Below are 20,592 nucleotides of genomic sequence, written 5' to 3'. Positions count from 1 at the left end.
GCGTCCGCCGCTCAAGCCCAAAGCCAGCCTCTTTGTACTCCGCGGACTCACATGGGCTGGTAGACCTGGCTTCGCTGGGGGGTGCGGGGAGTGCCTTATCTTCCTGCTACTCTTGGTTTTCTAAGTGCATGCGCCCTGAATCTCCTTTATAATTTAACCCGGTTTCTGTTACTGCGAGCAATATCTTCTCACCCACCCAGTGACTTTGGCAGGAGGAGTTCCAGAGGAGTTTTTAGGGGGAAGTGCCAGGCTGCCGTGGTCTCAGAGCTGACCACGTGGTCTGAGTGGGAAGTAAAAGGAAGAAGTTGGTGAGAGAGAAAGGCTCTTCCAAAAAGCGTAATCATAGGTTCCACGGTGTAGTGGTTAGCACATCTGCCCTACGAAAAGCGGAACTGTGAAAGGGCCCGGACAAGGCAGCAGACGGGATGGAGACTGCAGAAGTATGTTCGTTCAGTCAAGTGGGGGGAGGACTCGCGTTATTTAACTCCTAATGAGAAGGGGCCATGAAAGAGAACAGGCTGTAAAGGGAACAAGGCAGGGAAGTTTTCAACGAGAGAGGGTGGCGGGGGCTCATTTTAGTAGAAGGGAGACATCTCTGGTGCTCTGACACCGCGAGGGAGCACGGCAGCACAGGGCTAGGAAAGTCCTTTTCTGATCATCCACGGAGAAAGTAGCAGAGCACATGGGTCACATACACAAGGAGATTCTCAGAAACTATGAAACGACCCAAACATGTGCTTCGTTTACATAAATAGGGACTTTAATTACCTCACTGAGGTCACGTCTATGGCACAAAATGAGACCTTTATCCTCTCCACTTTGTGCAAGATGCCGGGGGACAGGTTAGGGGAAGGTGTGTAAGAGAGGCAACCGACTAGTCCTCCCAGAGGGAACCGACTAGTCCTCCCAGAGACATCCGACTAGTCCTCCCAGAGGCAACCGACTAGTCCTCCCAGAGGCAACCGACTAGTCCTCCCAGAGGCATCCGACTAGCCCTCCCAGAGGCAACCGACTAGTCCTCCCAGAGGCAACCGACTAGTCCTCCCAGAGGCAACCGACTAGCCCTCCCAGAGGCAACCGACTAGCCCTCCCAGAGGCATCCGACTAGTCCTCCCAGAGGCATCCGACTAGCCCTCCCAGAGGCAACCGACTAGCCCTCCCAGAGGCATCCGACTAGTCCTCCCAGAGGCATCCGACTAGCCCTCCCAGAGGCAACCGACTAGCCCTCCCAGAGGCAACCGACTAGCCCTCCCAGAGGCAACCGACTAGCCCTCCCAGAGGCAACCGACTAGCCCTCCCAGAGGCATCCGACTAGTCCTCCCAGAGGCAACCGACTAGTCCTCCCAGAGGCAACCGACTAGTCCTCCCAGAGGCATCCGACTAGTCCTCCCAGAGGCATCCGACTAGTCCTCCCAGAGGCAACCGACTAGTCCTCCCAGAGGCATCCGACTAGTCCTCCCAGAGGCATCCGACTAGTCCTCCCAGAGGCAAGCGACTAGTCCTCCCAGCATGAAAAGCTGCCAAGGTCACAGGAGCACCGCCTCCTCTCCCAAGTCTGGGCTGCTTCTCCTTGGGCACCTGTGTTGTCCATCCGAGGCCCTTCCGAGATGAAGTTCAGAGCAGGGGAGTGGCTACTGCTCACCGGACCAATGTGAGAACCGGCCGTTTAAAGGCCACTTTAGCATGGTCTTCCGCTGGACCCGTGTCTGAACTTTAATAATCGAGTGTTTGGAAATCGTTAAGTAGCTGCCTTGACTCGTTTAACCCGATGGCCGCAGACGTTTCGTCAAGCTGACATAGGATTTATGTCTCAGTAACACAATAACAGTGAGTGAGCCCCGTGTTCCCAGAACGAGTCATGGGTGATCTGCAATTAGGGAATGATTTACGCCCGAGCGAGGCGGGGAGTAATGAGAGACTCCGCTAAGACACCCTGCATCCTGGCTGCTGGACGGCTTTCCGCTGGGGGCGGACAGGAGACGGCTATGCTCACTCCCTCATGTTTCTCCCTGATAGTTGTATCCTTAGAAAAAAATGAGAAGTCTGTCCTTGCGAAATGTTTCCAGTCACTCTGGTTCCCATTAAACTCCGAGTCCATCTTGGACAACACAGGGATGAGCGCCATCGCAGGAGCTCCACGCCAGACGAGATCCCTCCCTTTTCCCAGCCCTAATTTGGCCTTCCAGAAGGGACAGTCCAGGGGCCACTCTGCGTGGCCAGGAGCCGACTGCCTCAGCGTGAAAGTCACAAGACACGTGTCTCAAGCCCTACTGATACCCACAAGCTGTCGGCCACTGAGTCCCCGGGATGCCACAGAGGCCACAGTCAATCGTTTGGTGGCTCCCCAGGGACAGCAGCACCGAGGAGGAAGCCCCCAGTGGCTCAGAGCACGAGCTCAGAGTCAGCAAGTGCCGACCCGCACCCCGACTGCACCGTTATCCGGCTCTGAAACCTGGGGCCTCGGGTGCCTCACCTATAAATTGGGACAATAATACCCAATTCAGGGGATTGTTCTGAGAAAATGTGACCCTGAGAATAGCCCAGATGTCAGTCGTGGAATCACCGAGAGAGAAGACAGGGAGAGGCAGAAGAGAACAGGCTTCGCTTGGGGTAGCACCAGGGCTCCCTGGAGTACAAGCCGAGGACGGGCCTGCCGGCCGCGGGGCCTGGCGTGAACTCCAGCGCCACCTGCGCGAACAGAGCCTGTGGGTGAGCCGGGGCTGTTGTGAGAAATACGCAAGAAATCATCGGTCAAAACACCTTAACACTTGGCGGGTGCCAGACAGGTGTGCGTTTTCTTCCTCCTTACCAGGCGAGCAGGAAGAATTCCATGAGCTCCGGCCTCAACCGCCGAAGCGTCGGCTCGCGAGGCTGGTGTCCATTCTGCAGGGGAGGCGAGCCTTGCACGTACTCGGGCGTGGGTGCAGGTTTCCTTTGACGGTCCCGCTTCCAGCATGCTTCCTCCAGCCCGGCACGCCCGCCTCCGGCATCCACACGGACTTGCCTTCCTCCCGTTGTCCCAGGTACAGAGCCGTGCTGAGTTGTGAGCCAGTAGTGGCCGACAGGGTCATGAAAATAAGGGTTCCGGAATGTTATTTCAAAGCCTCAAGGAGGAAAGGAAAGCCTTAAAGACTTAGGCGGCACTGCAATGATACGGATGACGTTCTAGAAAGACTTCGTGTGCCAGTCCCTGTAGCTTTTCCATCTCTCCACGGTGCAACCCAGCCGGGCAGCCCGAGGGCTCTGTGTCCTCCAGCCCCTCCGTGATGCGCTCAGCCCGCTCCCGCCGCTCTGCTCCCCTCTTCCGCGGCCCCCAGCCCTGGCCCCGTGCTCACAGGTGCTGTCCTTCACTACTTGTCACTCAGCCATCCGGCGATGACAAGCCCGTGTTGTCTTGGCTCTTTGTCACCTCCTGTCCACGCACTCATTACCGCTCAGACCACTGCACGCTGCTCCCCACGCGAAGCTCCTGCTGGGCTTCCTATTCCTGGTTGAAGACAAACCTGCTCACGCCGGATTTCCATGTGCCGCAGGTGTTTGCTTCCTCGGCAATAAGGGAATCGGAAGGGGAAACACACGCGGTTTGCAAAAATGCCCATTTTTACCAAAATATTTCATTTCCTTTGGATCTGAGGGAAAGTAAATAAAATTACAATTTAATTATTTCCAGGGCAGTTTTTAAAGGTGAGAGAAGGGGATTAGCGCGTAGACCCAGAGTTGCTCTACTTCCTTCATTCCTCTCTGCAAGCACTTGCTGACGCCTGCGGGGCACGGAGCTGGGGAACGTTCCGGACGCGGTTCAGACCTGGCTTCTGCCCTCTGAGAGGGCACGCCCTTCCCACGTGGACTGCGAGAACCTTCCCAGGTTGATTTAAATTACCTGGCCAGTGTGTCCCTTTCCTCCCCTGGACAGTGAGCAGGGAAGCGGCTCAAGGAACTTCTGTTGACACTTAAAATCCACGTTGATGCAGAATTCAACACAAATCCGTATCCCTAGAGGAAAAACAATGCTCAGGACCAAGGGCATTATCGAACTACAGAGACTTTCTTAAGGTTTTTGCCGGAGAGATTGAGATGGGGGTTCAGAGACTCTTAAAGCCCGTAAGCAAACCTCTTAAAAGTTCTTCATCAGTTGTGGGTTCTTTTCCAAATCCCTTCCATCTCCATCAGTTCTCAGATCCGAGAAGCTGTTTCAGGAGGGGTCCGTGGCGCCTGAACCCAGCCATGCTGCCCTCTCTGGGCCCTCATCAAAGGAACGGACTGCTTTTCTTTGCATGCGGGCGTTCTCCACTTTGCCTACCGTGCTCCAGCCCATCTCACTTGAATAGAGACCTTCTCCTGCTTCCCACAGAAGTTCTGCTGAGTTAGAGACCCTGGTACTTCTCTGCCCTCTCTGCTCTTGTCTGTCAGACTGAATCGCACGTACAATAAAACGTTTACAAGTAAGAAACAAGTATCGGTCAATACCAAAAGAATATCTGTGACAGCCAATGCAAAGTCGTCTTTTAAATAGAAAGTAGTATGATTTTTTTTAATGCCCTTGTCTGATGCCTGTAGGAATTATGCATCTTGGCAAAATGGGCTGCAACGTCAACATAATTCCTATTAAATTTCGACTTTATCACATGTACAATTTTTTTCACAGCAAAATCTGTAGGAATATTTATTATACATCTCCATTTCACTGTCAACAAAGTGTGATTCAGAGCAGTAGGAAGATGGGGAGTTTGCCCTCCATTAGTGAAAGTCTGAATTACAACCTAGCTTTAGAGAAATACATTGTGCTACTTCCAAGTACTCAGTAACTTCCAATCAAGAAAACAGCGCGTTGCCAAGTGGAAGAATTCAGCAGTCTCTTCGAGCAACTGCACAAAAGTTTTAAAAGATTGTAATTAACATACAGATTTCTGTACTGCAAATAAATCGTTCCAGGACTTGGACATTTCCTCTCTCGCGAGTAAATTAAGCATCTCTCTTTGTATTTTTCTCGAGAGTTATGTTCATTTAGTAAATTATTGGTTAACAGTTTAAAAGGACCTTTCATCTTCACTTCTCTAAAAGTAATCATTTTCTTAAATCCTGAAGTCTCAGATAATCAGGGGTCATTTCTACTTTTCTTCCGCAATGACCTTGTAGCATTACCATCCCTCCTGATAACTCCCCACTCCCAAAGCCACACGCACCCCCCAGACACGATTTTTCCTTCTAGGAAGGCCCCAGGGATATCACAGTGCCACCATCCCATGTGGTCAGGGCTCATAAACAAAATATGTTACCTGGAAATACCTACATCCTGCCAAGGCTGCAATCATTCTCTCACTTACAAATTCTAAATTTAAATTAAACCAAATCCCTATCTTTCTTGGCTCCAATTCTTCTCTTTTGGTGAAGTTTGCATTCTTGGTTTAAAGAAAAGAAAGGCTTTTTTTTTTTTTTTTTAAGGAGTTCAGGCTTCTTGGACATGGAATGGTTTTTGCAAAGTACCATTTTGTTGAGTGTAAAAGAATAAGAAACAGCTGGGTTACATTTCCTTTGAAATGCACATTTAGTTAAAAATTAAAGACAAAAAAATAAAAAGCACGAGAGAAAAACACTTTTTGGTTTTGCCAAGACCCAAACCATTTAAGAAAAAGAAGGGATAAGAGAGAAGAGAAAAGAATAGTTTGAAACGTTTTGCCAAACCAGTTCCCCTTTCTGTGGTCCTAAAGTTCATTAAGCCTGAAATAAAATCGCACAGGATGCAAAATTAGTTTGAACTGGTTCTGGAAACAGTTATGAGTCTGTTAGGCATGAAGGGATTCAATAAATATTTCTCCTTTCTTTTCTCTACTATCCCAAGAATAGTTGCAGTCATTTTTTTTTCCTTACTGGGTTCTGAGTTTTGCCAAACTCTCCCGATAGAGAGAAGGTTCCTAAACAGAGGGATTGAATTTAAGTAGAAAACTACATTCTAGTGGCTCAAGTTCCTGGAAACATGTTTGTACTACAAATAGTAAATAAATAATAAAAGTGATTCCAGGGAATGAAAAGTTGCTAGCTTCCTGCCAACTTGCTTTCATCACACAATAGGAAAACAAAAAGTCAATCTTGCCCTAGAATTATAGGTAAAATGGGCCCATATGTGGTCATGTTGACTTCAATTCAGTTTAACAAACGCCATTCAGCACCCACCGTGTTCACATCAAGGTCTAGGTGCTATACGAGGATTTAAATAAATAAGCAGTGACCTCAGAAATGGATAGAAGGGAGAGAAGGGAAAGCTAAAAAGCAAAGTATGGGATGGAACCGGAACACAGTTCCCATGTTGCAACACTGATTTATTGTTTCATTGACAATACAACATTGATTCATTGAAAATTGATTGATTCAGTTCCAGAGTTCTCAGGATGCAAAATTTCATGAAATTATCTTTTTTTCTAAAGTAGTTTACAATATCAGGCACAGAAATGTGTATTAAAAATTTACATTAAAGGCATCATAGGACCATTCCATTATTTCAGAAACACTTGTTTAAAAAGGGTTTCAGAATGGCTAAATGTGGAGTGATTCATCGTGCTTATTTGAAAGTCTCCCTTTAGAATTTCCAGAATAAGTTAACTGGCAAGAAAAATATTTTTATAATTTAATACATTTATTAGGAAGAGATTTAACTGCCTCATACCAGTGTTGGCAAAATTGAGAAAAGTTAATCTTCTGTACTTGCAGTTTTTTGTCTTGTTGGATTTCCTTCTACCCTCAACACAAACTCAATAGACCCAAATTTCTCACTACCCTTCAATGCTGCCTGCATTTTTCTATGAAAAGTAATCCAGTATGTGAATTAACGCTCAAGTAACACTGTTTTATGTCTTCCTGAAAGTCTTTGTACTTCTTAAAAAGATACCTGAAAGAGGTTTTTAATAACCCATAAAGGCTGTTTCCCATCAGATTTGTAAGTAACCGAGTAAGAGCGGAGCCAGAAGGAGAAGGTTCCGGGGCTGGGAGTAGACGTGATGCTGGGCCAGCGTCGGGGCGAAGAGAGGGGCTCCTCGTGACCCAGGCAGGGAGGCTAGCAGTACTGTGGTCTTCAGGGAAGATTCAGGTACATGCTTGGCACCAGGGACCCCCCCCGCCCCGACAGTGCAGCTCTCTGTCGGAAAGTAGCACCCAGCCGCTGGCATCCTGGCGGCAGGTGACGTCAGGTGCTGGAGTCTGGGCTGACCCGCAGGTGGTAGTCAAGGTGCTTGGGGACCCAGGCACAGCCCCTGACCCAGGTGCCGCGGGACCCCCTTTGTCTGGAGAAGCGAAAGACGAGAGCTGAAGGGAGGACCTAGTTTCTAGGAGGGGGGCCCAGAACAGAAGCTCCGGTGAGAGCTGGGACAGCTGGTAGTTTTCCCGCAGCGGCTGCGAATGAGAGTGTGTCTGACGGCTCAGGTGCCAGCACTGTCTCACGCTCTGAAACAAGAACCTCGGGCTCTCAAAGCCCCATTGTCAGGACAAGGTCACTGCTAGAAGGAGCCAGGCATCCACAGATGTGGGAACTCCCTGGGCCAGCCCCAGAGCTGACTGCGTCCAGTTAGTTCAAGGTGGGGATAGGCCCAGGAGAAGGCAAACACAGGGAAGATGAGTCCAGAGATGGCCAGGATGGATTTCCTTAGTTTGGGAGAAAGAGACCCAGAACAAGGAAAGGGACTTTGCATGCTCAGGGGATGCGCAGTTCGGTTTCTTACTACTTAGACCGTCTCAGGAATACACTGACTTTGCGGTATGATATGCCTTTTCCTCCCTCAGCAAGTCTGCTCTCCAGCTCTCAAAGGGCAGTGATAACCCCAGCTTCTCTCTGAAGTATTTAATAGAGTGGGATCTACAGCTCTCCTAATCGCAAATGCTTTAACATAGCAGCAGACCTCCAAAAAATTCCAGCAGGGTAATTTCATTTTTGCAAAAGCTGATGAAACTTGACGATAAAGGAAATAAGAAATTCCGGGTAAACTGAGCATAGTAAGATTTTGAGATGAGATATCATGTCTCTCAGTATGTTAGTACTTTCTTAAAACCCGAGAAAGATGGAGGCTGGGCCAGGTACTCCTGGAGAGCAAGAGATTGATGACATGACCTTGCCCGGGTCCAGCTTTGTCTTGCAGAGGACGCCGTCCTCCTCGGACCCACTCTCTTGGATTCGAGGTCTGCCCCTCCAGCCCACACTTCTGTCTTTCCTTCCGGCTTGGTCCTCCTGGTAGTGCCCTGCCTCCCAGCCTCTAGCCGCAGCCCGGTAGCATCCAGCCAGCACGCGGACTGCATCTGGAGTTTTCTAAAGCTGGCATCTTTCTCGGTTCTCGACCGAATCTAAGTAACTCCGACAGGACCTAGCAGAGCTTGGCACTTAGAAAGCTGCTTAAAAACACTAAAGGAATTTAATTTAGCTCTTATCTTTATTAATAGTGAATACGATTAGGATTTCCCAAATCGTCCTATATGTAAAATATTGGGCCGATCCGTAGCTCGGTTCAGAATGCTTGGAGCCACGGGGACGAGGCGAGGCGAGCATTTATGGGACGTGTGTCCTGGGCCCAGGCAGGCTACGGTGGGGTCAGTAAAGCCTCCTGTGCCCTATCGTATGGGTCGTTGTGAGGACCCACTTCCTGCAGATGTCATTCTGTCATAGCACAAATCTAAATGGCATCTGGAAAGGGTATTTATGTGGGACCGCCTATGCCCCATGGGGCTGGATAAGTGAGCTCCTCTGTACTTGAGTCTATTTTACAAAGAACACAAACAATCTGGGACTTTCGAGAAAACCCTCTGGGCTTCTCTAAAATGTCGTGCCTGGCCACGAGCCACTCCCACTGCAGACCAGTATGTGAAAACTGAAGGGCAAGTTCTTCTCTTCATAACATAAACCTGCACCAGCCCCCTGCATGAAAGTACATCATTTTTGCTGCTCCTGGTGGTTAACATAAAAGTTTCCAAAAAGGAACCATTTGGAAACTCGTGTGCCTCTCTTCCCTCCGGATTCTTCCCCTCTGCTTCCTGCCACGTGTGTAGGCGGCCCTCAGCAGGGGCGTGTCCCTCGGAGCACCCAACACAGAGAGCGACACGTGCCCTGACACAGGTTTACCAACACGACACAGAAAGATCAGACCAGAGAAACCTCCTCTTCAGAGGTTACCTAAATGTTGGGCTAATTTTTCAAAGAACCAGAGGGAGCCATGGTTCTTCCAGGACTGATTCCCTCAAATACTTTGTGAGTTGACAGGCTGGTTCAGGTCTCCAGTGGACACTACTAATCTTCATGGGCCCTCTGCAACCCTCTCACGTACCCCTAAGAAACAGATTGTCAAAATGTAACTATTTCAGTCTTAATTTTACCTATGACCCTCCCAAAATAGACTCCAACTTCTCCCACCCCCCAAAGTAAGGTTATCCATACAGGGATTGCCAAGAGGAGGCCTAATTGCAGGCCTTGATACCTTGGCCTGTTACCTACTCGAAAGCATAAAATATTTGATTTTATTTGTTTTATTTATTGATTTATGATCAATAAATAATAAATAAATATTCGTTTATAATAAACAATAAATTTAATAATCTTTATTTTAATATTTAATTTAATATTAAATTTTAATAAATTTAATAATTAAAATTTAATAAATATAAATAAATAAATTATTATAAATATTCATTTATAAATAAATAAATATTTTCATTTATTTGTTTTATTTATTTGATTTTACTTGTCCCCAACTAGAGAATCCTGGGGAAGGGGGCCGTTGGGAGAGTTTGACGAGCATCCCCCGGTGCACAGGACATATAATGGCATCTCAGTTCCATCCAAGAAACCCCAAAGGCAAGAGATTGAAGCTGACTAGCTCATCGGCCAGCAGAGCAGAGCCATCAGACATCTTGGTGACTTGCACTCCCCGGGGGTGACAGTGGGATGGTGCATTATTCCCATGGGTCACGAGAAAGAGAGGGGGGGGGGATGTCACTACAGTACTAGTCAAGTAAACTTCTTGGCCCCTTTTCAGGGAACTAGATCATGGCAGACAACAAATGCTTCAGCCACTCTGCGGCAGGCGCTGAAAGCAGATGCACCCGCAGAGTGGGGACCAGGCTGAACGGCATAGTTGGCTACAGACCAGTGCTGCTATGATGGATTCCAGGGGGTCCCAGAGTCCCCTTTGATTGGTCTGCTGCACTTAGACATTTTACGGGGGGCACACTATTTAATCCAAGCTTCAACACTCCGTCTTGCAGAGAATTTTAAATGAGATTTAAGGGTGTTTCCAGACCTCTTGGAGGCTGCTCATGGACCACTGTTGACTTTCCTCTGCCATGTGTCCTACCAGGTAAAGGACCCCTGATGTAACCCAGCCAACCGCTTGTAGCCAGCACCATTCACCAGCTGGTTCCTGGCCTTCTGTGCGTCATTCTCAGCCGCTGTCAGAACCGCTGGTCTTGGAATGCCAACATCATGCTCACGCTTCCCAGGCTGGATCCCTTCCTCCTGACATCCGACCTGGAATCCCATTTAAGTCTATAGCTCCCCTGGTTCAAACTTCATAACCCACCACCCACCACAGTCTACTCCAGATTCTGGAAATATCCCGCCTCCCAGCCAACATCCAAGCATCTTTGTCTGGAGAACACCTCTTTGAAAATCTTTCTAAATCATGCTTTGCTTAAGGATTGGATCTAGGTTACAGTTAAAAAAAAAAAAAATGCCTGTGGGCCAAGTAACCCTTAAACTCTTGCCTTTCATTTGCATTTCTTTGTTTCAGAGAATTTGTTGAAGAGAGTTTGAGAATAGCATCGAGAGAGGAAACCCTCCTAAGGGAGGAAAAGGGAGCTTGAGGGTGGAGAGGAAAATTATTAATTTTTCCTGTTGCTCATTTTTGCTTGGGACCCACACTAAGCTGGATGCCTAAAACTTAGTACAGAAAAGGCTTTTCAGACAGAAAACACTTGGGCTATGGCTGAGAGTGTTTTGGAGGGTGCGGCATTCTGCCAGCCTTTGGCATCAACTACCGCTAACCAAAAACTGTGTGTCCAGTGTTGATGTGTGTCCGATGAGGGAGAGACTTAAACCACCACCTCTACCCCAGCATGGCCCCACTTAAGACGTGGAGCAGATGAAGCATTCTCCCACGGCTGCAGTTCTCAGTGGGTTGGTAATAGACTTGGGTCTGCAAGCCAAGCAAACCAGACAGCCTGACTTTTTCTTACCCAATAGAAACTTTAATTTTTAGAATGTATTCACATCTCATCATTTAGGGATTTATGCCTGCAAGCCCACTATCATTAAAGAGTTACATGCATACATTCCCCTTTCCATTGTAAGGATTACAAACCCCTAATGATAGTAAATTATTCTCTCCTGCGCCATATACTACAATTTCTCTGTGGAATTCTCCAGGCTGTTTCGCGAGGCACCGCAGCCCTAATGAAGTGTTATGTGTACTACACACTGACTTTCTGCTTTGTTTTTAAAGTTTCTCCTTGTTCCATCTTTTTTGATTTATCATACATTTAGCAGACCTAAGTACGAAAGCCATTTTTCTGTCACTCTTCAAACTTTAAATGAACAAGACTTTTTATGAAGTGTAATTTTCAATAACAATGAAATACTAGAAGCCCCTCTTGGAATTCCTTGTTCCATTCCTGCCTGTGGTGGTTGGTTTTTGTTTTTTTTTTTTTTTCTGTTTTTCTTTTCTTTTCTCCCTGGTTTCCCACCAGTGCTGTCTTGGATTGCCATAGCCTCTGATATGTGGCACTAGGGGTCCACTGGGGTGTCAGAAGAATTTCCTCTTACTTGATTATCAAACACCATAGACATGAACACAACAGGCTGTGTGTACAATTAACAAACTAAATTTGGGGTTTTGAGAAGCTCGAAGATACACAAAGAAATATAGGGTTAGTTTTCTCGAAGATGGCACTTTTCCTTTAATGTTGGTCTCCTTGACACTTGCATCTAAAATAACTTCTAATCATTCTCCCCGAAAAGCCTAAGATTCTAATCAATCAATCTGGATTAAAATCATCACTGCACCGTGTTTTGGCTCTGTGATTTGAAGATCTTTATAGAACTTCTAGAAAGTAGGTATCATCAAAGTAAGTACCCTAAGAAGAAAAAGTAGCGGAATATGTGAAATAGAGTAACATGATTTACATAATATAGTCTCAATAAATGTTCCCTGCCCTCCCCTCCCCTCCCCTCCCCTGTGTTCCTTTCCTACCCTCTCCTCCATTCCAGCCATTGTAAACAAAATGCAGTCCTAAAACACCAAGTTTGTTGCCTGCAAACAGGTCTGTGGCAGACAAATTGGCTTGTCTTTCCGACGGCCATCTCCACCACCCCTCTCAGACACTTGCTAAGGGAAGTTGATTCCTGTAACAGCCTTGGGCAGGGGAACATGACTGAAATAAGCCAGTTGTGGTACTCTTGGAAGGTGACTGGATTTAGGCATAGACACCTGGCTCAGTGCTAATCAGTAGTACATGCAGAAAAAGCTACTGGGGACATCAGGGAAAGATTTTCTCACTAATGTAAAGATTTTGGGGAGATTTCTGAGAAGATGTCAGAGTAGGAGGAACCTAAACTCACCTTGTCCCACAGACACACCTAGATAACAGCCACATCAGTGCATCCACCTAGAAAATGACCCAAAGTTTGGTAGAACAGACTTTCCACAGTTAATGTTACAGCGGAGGCCACGTCAAAAGGGTAGGAGAGGCAGCAACGCACTCAGGAACCAAACTCACAGTGAGGCTGACCATTAAAGGGAAGGGCACCACAGTCACAAAGGAGGGAGAGAAGCAGACCCCAAACCAGGTAATCCAGGCACATGGGACATGCACTGGGAAGATGAGTCCCCATAACATTTGTCTTTGAAAACCAGTGGGGTTTAATTTTGTGAGTTTTGTTTGTTTGTTTGTTTGTTTTTTCACAACCAATGGGACTTAAGTCTGAATACATTAGAAATTAGTGGGTTTGCCCCTGGAAGAACCAGTGGGTGATAGAAAACCTGACCCTCAAAGAGTCCTGACCCCTAAAGAGACAGCATAACAAATAACGCCACCGAAATACAACATAGAAGAAGCAGCTTGAAAAGTACCTGGGTTACATGTGAAGGAAATTTATTTACTAATCTCAGAACATAGGCTGGCAGGGTAGGGATCTTTAGGAGACTTCTCCAAGAACCAAAGAACTAGCAGGTGTCATTTATCTCACCCCCACACCCAGCCCAGATAGCTAGACACTTGTGGGAACCAGCTAGAACATCCTCCTCCAACCGTGCTGACACTTGATGCCCTGCAGTTCTCTGATCTGCCCCATCTAACCCACCCGACCCCACCAGAGGCCCACCAAAGCAGCTCCTGCTGCATTTCACAATGCAAGCAGCAGCAGGGTACCAGTGCCACCTCAAAGTGACTCCTTCCCTCATGAGACAGGTAGATAACCACAAATACCAGTTTGGCCATAACCCCAACAGCTGGGCCTTATAACCAGCAGTGTGGAGAGAGAGCATTACTGATCAGGGCATACCAACAGGGGGCAAGCGTCTGATCTGACTGCCAGCCCTGTCTATGAACAAGAGCTTCTCAGGGAACACCATAGGGAGAGTTCCCTTTGGGTTAGTGCTGTAACAGCCCCAAAAGATGCTTGTGGCAGGCATCTGATTCAACGGCCAGCCTCCCCATCAACAAAAGCCTCTCAGAGAACAACAGAGAGTGCCTTCCATTGTAGTGTTGCTACAGTTCTGGCAGTGGATTGAGGGCAGGCATCTGGTCTAAAGGCTGACATCACCCAACTACAAGCCCATGACAGCCCCAGACTGACATCTTAACAGCATAGGGACCAAACCTGGCCCACAACAGGCAAAGAGAGCCATTGTAGCCAACTGGACTGAAGGCAAATATAATAGTAGGGCACACACAACCCACATAAGAGATACCCCTGAAGTGCCTGGATCTGGTGAACAGAAGACATTGTGCTACAGGGCACCAAATGACCTCTTCTTCATAAGATCAGAAGACATGGCAGACTTTTCTAACACAGAGAAACAAATGCAGAGATTTAGACAAAATCTGAGAGAGGGGAATATGTTCCCAATGAAAGAACAGGACAAAAGCACAACAAAATAACAAAAGTGAAACAGAGATAAGCAATGTGACTGATAAAATTTCAAAGTAATGATTATAAGATACTGGACTTGAGAAGAGTGGAGCATACCAGCGAGTGCATCAACAAAGAGACAGACAACATAAAATAGAACCAATCAGAGATGAAGAACTCAATAGCTGAAATTAAAGATGCACTAAAAACAATCTATAATAGATTAGAGCAGGAGGAGGAATTGATCAGTGAGCTGGAAGATAGATTACTGGAAAGAAACCAAGCAAAACAGCAAAAAGAAAAAAAAATGGGCTAGGTTAAGGGAACTCAGTAACATCATCAAACATAATGTCATTCACATTATATGGATTCCAGGAAGATAGAGAAAGGGGAGCAGAAAACTTACTTGAAGAAATAGCTAAAAACTTCCAAAATCCAAGGAAAGGAATCAACCACCCAGATCAGGAGGCACAAAGAGCTCTCCATAAAATCAGCCCAAGGAGGTCCACACCAAGACCATAATAATTAAAATGTCAAAAATTAGTGATGAAGAGAGAATTTTAAAAGTAATAGAAAAGGGGTGCCTGGGTGACTCCGTCAGTTAAGCATCTGCCTTTGGCTCAGGTCATGATCTGAAGGTCTTAGGATGGAGCCCCATGTTGGGCTCTCTGCTCAGTGGGGAGCCTGTTGCTACCTTCCCTCTGCAACTTCTCCTGCTCATGCTTGTTTTCTTTCTCTCTCCTCTCTCTCTGTCAAAAAAATAAACAAATAAAATCTTTTTTAAAAAGGCAAAAGAAAACAGTTGCATACAAGGGAAACCCCGTATCAACTGATTTTTCAGCAGAAATTTTGCAGGCCAGAGTGAATGCCATGATAAATTGAAAGTGCTAGGGGCGCCTGGGTGGCTCAGTGGGATAAAGCCGCTGCCTTCAGCTCAGGTCATGATCCCAGAGTCCTGGGATGGAGCCCCGCATCGGGCTCTCTGCTCAGTGGGGTGCCTGCTTCCTCCTCTCTCTCTGCCTGCCTCTCTGCCTACTTGTGATCTCTGTCTGTCAAATAAATAAATAAAATCTTTAAAAAAAAAATTGAAAGTGCTATAAGGAAAAACCTACAACTAAGTATAATCTAGCCAGCAAGGCTATCATTCAGAATAGAAGGAGAAATAGAGTTTTCCAGACAAATAAAAGTTAAAGGAGATCACCAATAAGCCAGATTAACAGGAAACATTAAAGGGAATTTTTTGGGTTGAAAGAAAAGGCCATAATCAGGAGTATGAAGATCATGCAAATATATTCACAGGTAAATACAAACATAATAAAAGTAATAGGTTAATTACTTACAAAACCAGGATGGAGATTACAGGATAAAAACATTAAAATCAATTGCAACTATAAAAACCAGCCAGGGAGTGTCTGGGCAGCTCAGTTGGTTGAGAAGCCTTCTTGATTTTGGCTCAGGTCATGATCTTGAGGTACTGGGATTGAGGCTCTGCACTCAGTGGGGGGTCTGCTTGAACATTCTTTCTCCCTCTCCTGCTGCCCCTCCCCCCACGCACGCATGCATGCCCTCTCTTTCTCTAAAATGAATAAATAAATCTTTAAAAAAATAAAAATCAGTCAAGGGAGTCACAAAATAAAAGGATGTAAAGTATAACATCATACACATAAATTGAAGGGAAGGAAGAAAAAATATAGTGCTTCCAGAATGGGTTCAAACTGTGACCATCATATTAATATACATGAAGTAGATCCTTCAAATAGAAAATCAAACAAGGAAACAGTCACTTTAAATGACACACTGGACCACATAGATCTAACAGTTTTAGAATATTCCAACCAAAAACAGCACAACATACCTTCTTTTCAACTGCACATGGAACATTCTCCAGGATAGATCACATATTAGACCACAAAACAAGTCTTAATAAGTTAAAAAAGATTGAAATAATATACATGCATCTTTTCTAGGCACAATGGTATAAAACTAGAAATCAATTGCAAAAAAAAAAAATGGCAAGAATACAAATATATGGAGGCTAAATAACATGCTACTATAAACAATGAATGGATCAACCAATAAGTCAAAGAGGAAATAAAAAAATATATGGAGAGAAACCAAAATAAAAACATGAACATCCAAAAATCTTTGAGATGCAGCAAAAGCTCTTTTAAGAGGGAAGATTATAGCAATGCAGGCCTACCTCAGAAGAAAGAAAAATATCAAGTAAACAACCAACAGATCAATGAAACCAAGAGTTTTTTTTTTTTTAAAGAGCATCAATGACAACAACAAAAACAGAGAGAGTGAGAGAGGAGAGGACTCAAATAACCAAAATCAGAAATAAAAGAGGAGAAATAATACCACAGAAATATAAAGAATTAAAAGAGAATATTATGAAAAATTACAGGTGAACAAATTGGACAATCTACAGGAAATGGATAAGTTCTTAGAAGCATATAACTTCCCAAAATGAATTAGAAAATTTGAACAGAACTATTACTAGAAAAGAAATTGAATCAGTAATCAAAAAAATTCCCAAACAAAATTCAAGGAACAGATGGCTTCACTAGTGAATTCTACCAAATATTTAAAGAAGAGTTAATACCTATTCTTTGAAACTTTTTCAAATAGAATAGGAAGGAAAACTTCCAGTTTTTTTCTGGCCAGCATTACCTTAATGCCAAAACCAAATAAAGATAATACAAAAAAAGAAAACTATAGGCCAATAGCTCTGATGAGCAGAGATGCAGAAATCCTCAAAAAACTATTACCAAACCGAATCCAACAATACATTTTTAAAAATCATTCCAACCAAATGGGGTTGATTCCAGTGATGCAAGTGTGGTTCTATATTTGCAAATTAATCGACTTGATACATCATGTTAACAAATGAAAAGATAAAAAACATATGATCATCTCAACAGACATAGTAAAAGCATTTGATAAAGTACAACATCCATTTATGATAAAAACTCTCAACAAAGTAGGTCGAGAGGGAACATACATACCTCAAAGGCCATGTATGAAAAATGCACAGCTAACATCATTCTCAATGGTTAAAAACTGAGAGCTTTCCTCTAAAAGCAGGAAAAGACAAGGATGTCCACTCTCATCACTTCTGTTCAACATGGTACTGGAACTTCTAGCAATAGCAATCAGACAAGAAAAAGGAATAAAAGGCATCCAAATTGGTAAGGAAGAAATAAAACTTTCAGTACTTCTAGATGACACGATATTATATATAGAAAATCCTTAAGAATCCACCAAAAAAACTACTAAAACTAAAAAAGAAATTCACTAGAGTTGTAGGATACAAAATGAACATAAGGAAATCTGTTGTAATGGAAAAAAGATATCTCTTCTATAAACGATGTTAGAAAAACTGGGCAGCTAATGCAAAAGAATAAAACTGGCTCACTTTTGTACATCATACATAAAAATAAACTCAAAATGGATTAAAGACCTAAATGTGAGACCTGAAACCATAAAATTCTGGAAGAAAGCATAGGCAGTAATTCTTTGACATCAGCTGTAGAAACATTTTTCTAGATTTGTCTTCTCTGACAAGAGAAACAAAAGCAAAATTAAACTATTGAAGCTATACCAAAATAAAGTTTCTGTACAAAGAAGGAAACCATCATCAACAATAAAAATGCAATCTACTGAATGGGAGATATATTTGCAAATGACATATTCAATGAGGAGCTAATATGCAAAATATGTAGAGAACTTATACAACTCAACACTAATGATAATAATAATAATAATATTAATCCAGGTAAAAATGAGCAGAGACCAGATAGACATTTCTCCAAAGAAGACATACGGATGGCCAACAGACACATGAAAAGATGCTCAACACCACTCATCATTAGGGAAATGCAAATTAAAACCCCAATGCCTGTCAGAATGGCTAAAATAAAAAACAGAAGAAACAACAAGTGTTGGTGAGGATGTGGAGAAAAAGGAACCCTTGGGCACTGTTGGTGGGAATGCAAATTGATGTAGCTACTAAAGAACATAGTATGGAGTTTCCTCAAAAAATTAAAAAGAGAATTGCCGTGTGATCTATTAATTCCACTCCTGGGTATTTGCCTTCTCCTTCCAATGAAAACACTGATCTGAGAAGGTCTGTGCACTGTGACGTTTATGGCAGCATTATTTACAAGAGCCAAGCTATGGAAGCAACCCAAGTGTCCACGGAAAGATGGACGGATGAAGAAGATGTGGGATGTGTATACAGTGAACTATTACTCAGCCATAAAAAGGAGTGAAATCCTGCCATTTGTGACAACATGGTCGGATCTAGAGGGCATAATGGTAATTGCAGTAAGTTAGAGAAGGATAAGCATTGTATGATTTTAGTCATTTGTGGAATTTAAGAAACAAAACAAATGAAGAATCCAATTAAAAAAGAGACAAGCAAATAAAAGAGTCTTAACTGTAGAGAATAAATTGGTGGTTGCCAGAGGGGAAGTAGGCTGGAAAATGGGTGAAAGAGGTAAAGGAATTAAGAGTACACTTACCTCGATGCGCGCTGAGAAAAGTTCAGAATTGTTGAATCATTGTATTGTGCACCTGAAGCAAGTATGACACTGTATGTTAATTATACTTGGAGCACATCCCCCTCCTCTTTGTAAACAAAAGCGGTCATGTCCTCATGGGGTGCTCGAAACTGCTCCAGGGACGCTCTTGGACACGAGACATCACCAACACATAGGGCAGAGTAGAGGGATGGAAACCCCAGTCCTCAGTGTCATTACCGTGCTGCCGAATAGCCCCCTCCAGCTTCCCCACCGTATTAGACGACATACGCCTTAGGATTTAAGGGTCTTCGGGTCAGGATTCTGTTCTTTGCAGCAGAAGTCAGCTCGCTGCCTGTGTTTCACGGACCCACCTAAAAGTCTCAGCTTTCTCTGTGCACAAACTTGGGCATGTGATCTCAACTCAGTTGCCTTTTCTGTATAATGGAGCCAGTGATTTTACCCAACAACTGACTGATAGGAGGACTCAAAAACACACAAAGAATAATGTTTGCTAGGATGGGCTGAGTAAATGATAGTTAAAATGATTTTAACAGTCCCCCTAAATAACAGGCAGAAAACGCGGATTACCTCTTGACTGATACAGACACAGCTCACCGTCGGAGGATCCGAATAAAAACCTCACTGATGTGTGATTTTTAAATTCCACGACTCTGGGCAGCTAGCTGGTCGTTCCTGTGCCTTTCCGTTCTCTGTGTTTCTGTCCCTGAAGCTGAGGGTCCGCACAGAGGCTGGACATCCCAGTACATACACTCACACATCAAAGGAAATACAAAGGGACCTCGTGTTCATGTGACCCAGGGAGGAATCTGTTGTCTTGCAGGAAAATGTGAGGCCTAAAGCGCTTTTTTAATTTTGGCGGTTGAGGGGGTAGAGGGACTGGACCTCTTAATTTCCTTCTAGAACAACTCTTTTTGACTCAGTCCCCCAAAGTCTGTTCCTTTGCCCCCTCTAAGTTCTTCCTGCCAATAGCCCTATTATTTCTATTATGATCTATCAATCAGGATCGTCTGCATTATTATATGTTCCCTGCTTTTTCCTATTCCAAATTTTATATAAAATTGTCTTATTTTCTTAACTTTCATTAGGATCCTTTCCTAGATTTTAGTACTTGTGTTTATCTTTCCTTTTTCTCCTCGCTTTGCCTTACACTTGAACCTTTCCTTCATTCTTTAATTGCAACTACAATTCTCAGCCACCTTTTCCTTTTTGTGCTTACTCTGTTTCATCCCAGTTTCCCAGAAGTCTGCACAGAAATCCCCCAAACCAGAAACCTGAATCTTTCCTTTCCTTTTACGCTGGCAAGTTGGCACAGAATCCAGGTGCAGGCAGGCACAACAGATAGAGCCGGCATCGACAGTTCTTAGACTTAAAGTGCAACTCTCACTTCAGATTGCAGAGTATGTCAACATGGCTTCGAAAAGAAACCCTGTAGGGGGATTAGTGGAATTTGGTTTATTCATTTATTTATTATTTATTTACTTACTCAGATTGCCCAGCCACAGAACCCCCTCCCTGTGCTGGGGAATCTGGCACTATAGGTTTGGGGTGTAATGCCCCCAAAGGCCAGATATCTGGTTTCCCTGATCTCCAGCCACTAGGGGACAGCCAAGCCTACAGCATACAATACAGCTTTATGAAGAAGCCAGGACTGTTTAGAACCTGCTTTGGTGGCCATGATCCAGAGTTCAGTGTCCCCAGCTGGGGGCCATGGCAGCACACTAAGCAGACCAGACCAGGGCCGTGGTAGTACTCTTCTGGACATTCAACTTTGCTTGTCAGACCTTGCTTTCTAGTCATCTACTAATCCAGGAACTGTAAGGGACTCCTCCAGTCACTTATTTTTGCTTAAGTCAGCCAATCTCTCTTTCTGTTGTTTGCAACTAAAAAACCCAGCATGGAACATTTTGCTTCTTTTATTTCATTATCCTGTGGAAAAGGCAGGGTCTT

At 44.6% G+C, this 20,592-nt stretch overlaps 1 long non-coding RNA gene across 1 annotated transcript; it reads right to left on the bottom strand.

Moving 5' to 3' along the window:
- Window positions 1-9,712: 9,712 nt before the first annotated feature.
- On the bottom strand, window positions 9,713-20,086 carry LOC116575873. Its single transcript, XR_004279986.1, has 3 exons — window positions 19,940-20,086; window positions 18,625-18,676; window positions 9,713-12,380 (listed from the first exon to the last, which is right to left on the bottom strand). It is a non-coding gene; the product is annotated as an uncharacterized LOC116575873 (long non-coding RNA).
- Window positions 20,087-20,592: the final 506 nt, after the last annotated feature.

The sequence above is a fragment of the Mustela erminea genome, chromosome 17, assembly GCF_009829155.1.
Source record: "Mustela erminea isolate mMusErm1 chromosome 17, mMusErm1.Pri, whole genome shotgun sequence".
Taxonomy (NCBI): domain Eukaryota; kingdom Metazoa; phylum Chordata; class Mammalia; order Carnivora; family Mustelidae; genus Mustela; species Mustela erminea.
This window is presented reverse-complemented; position numbering and strand designations above follow the sequence as displayed.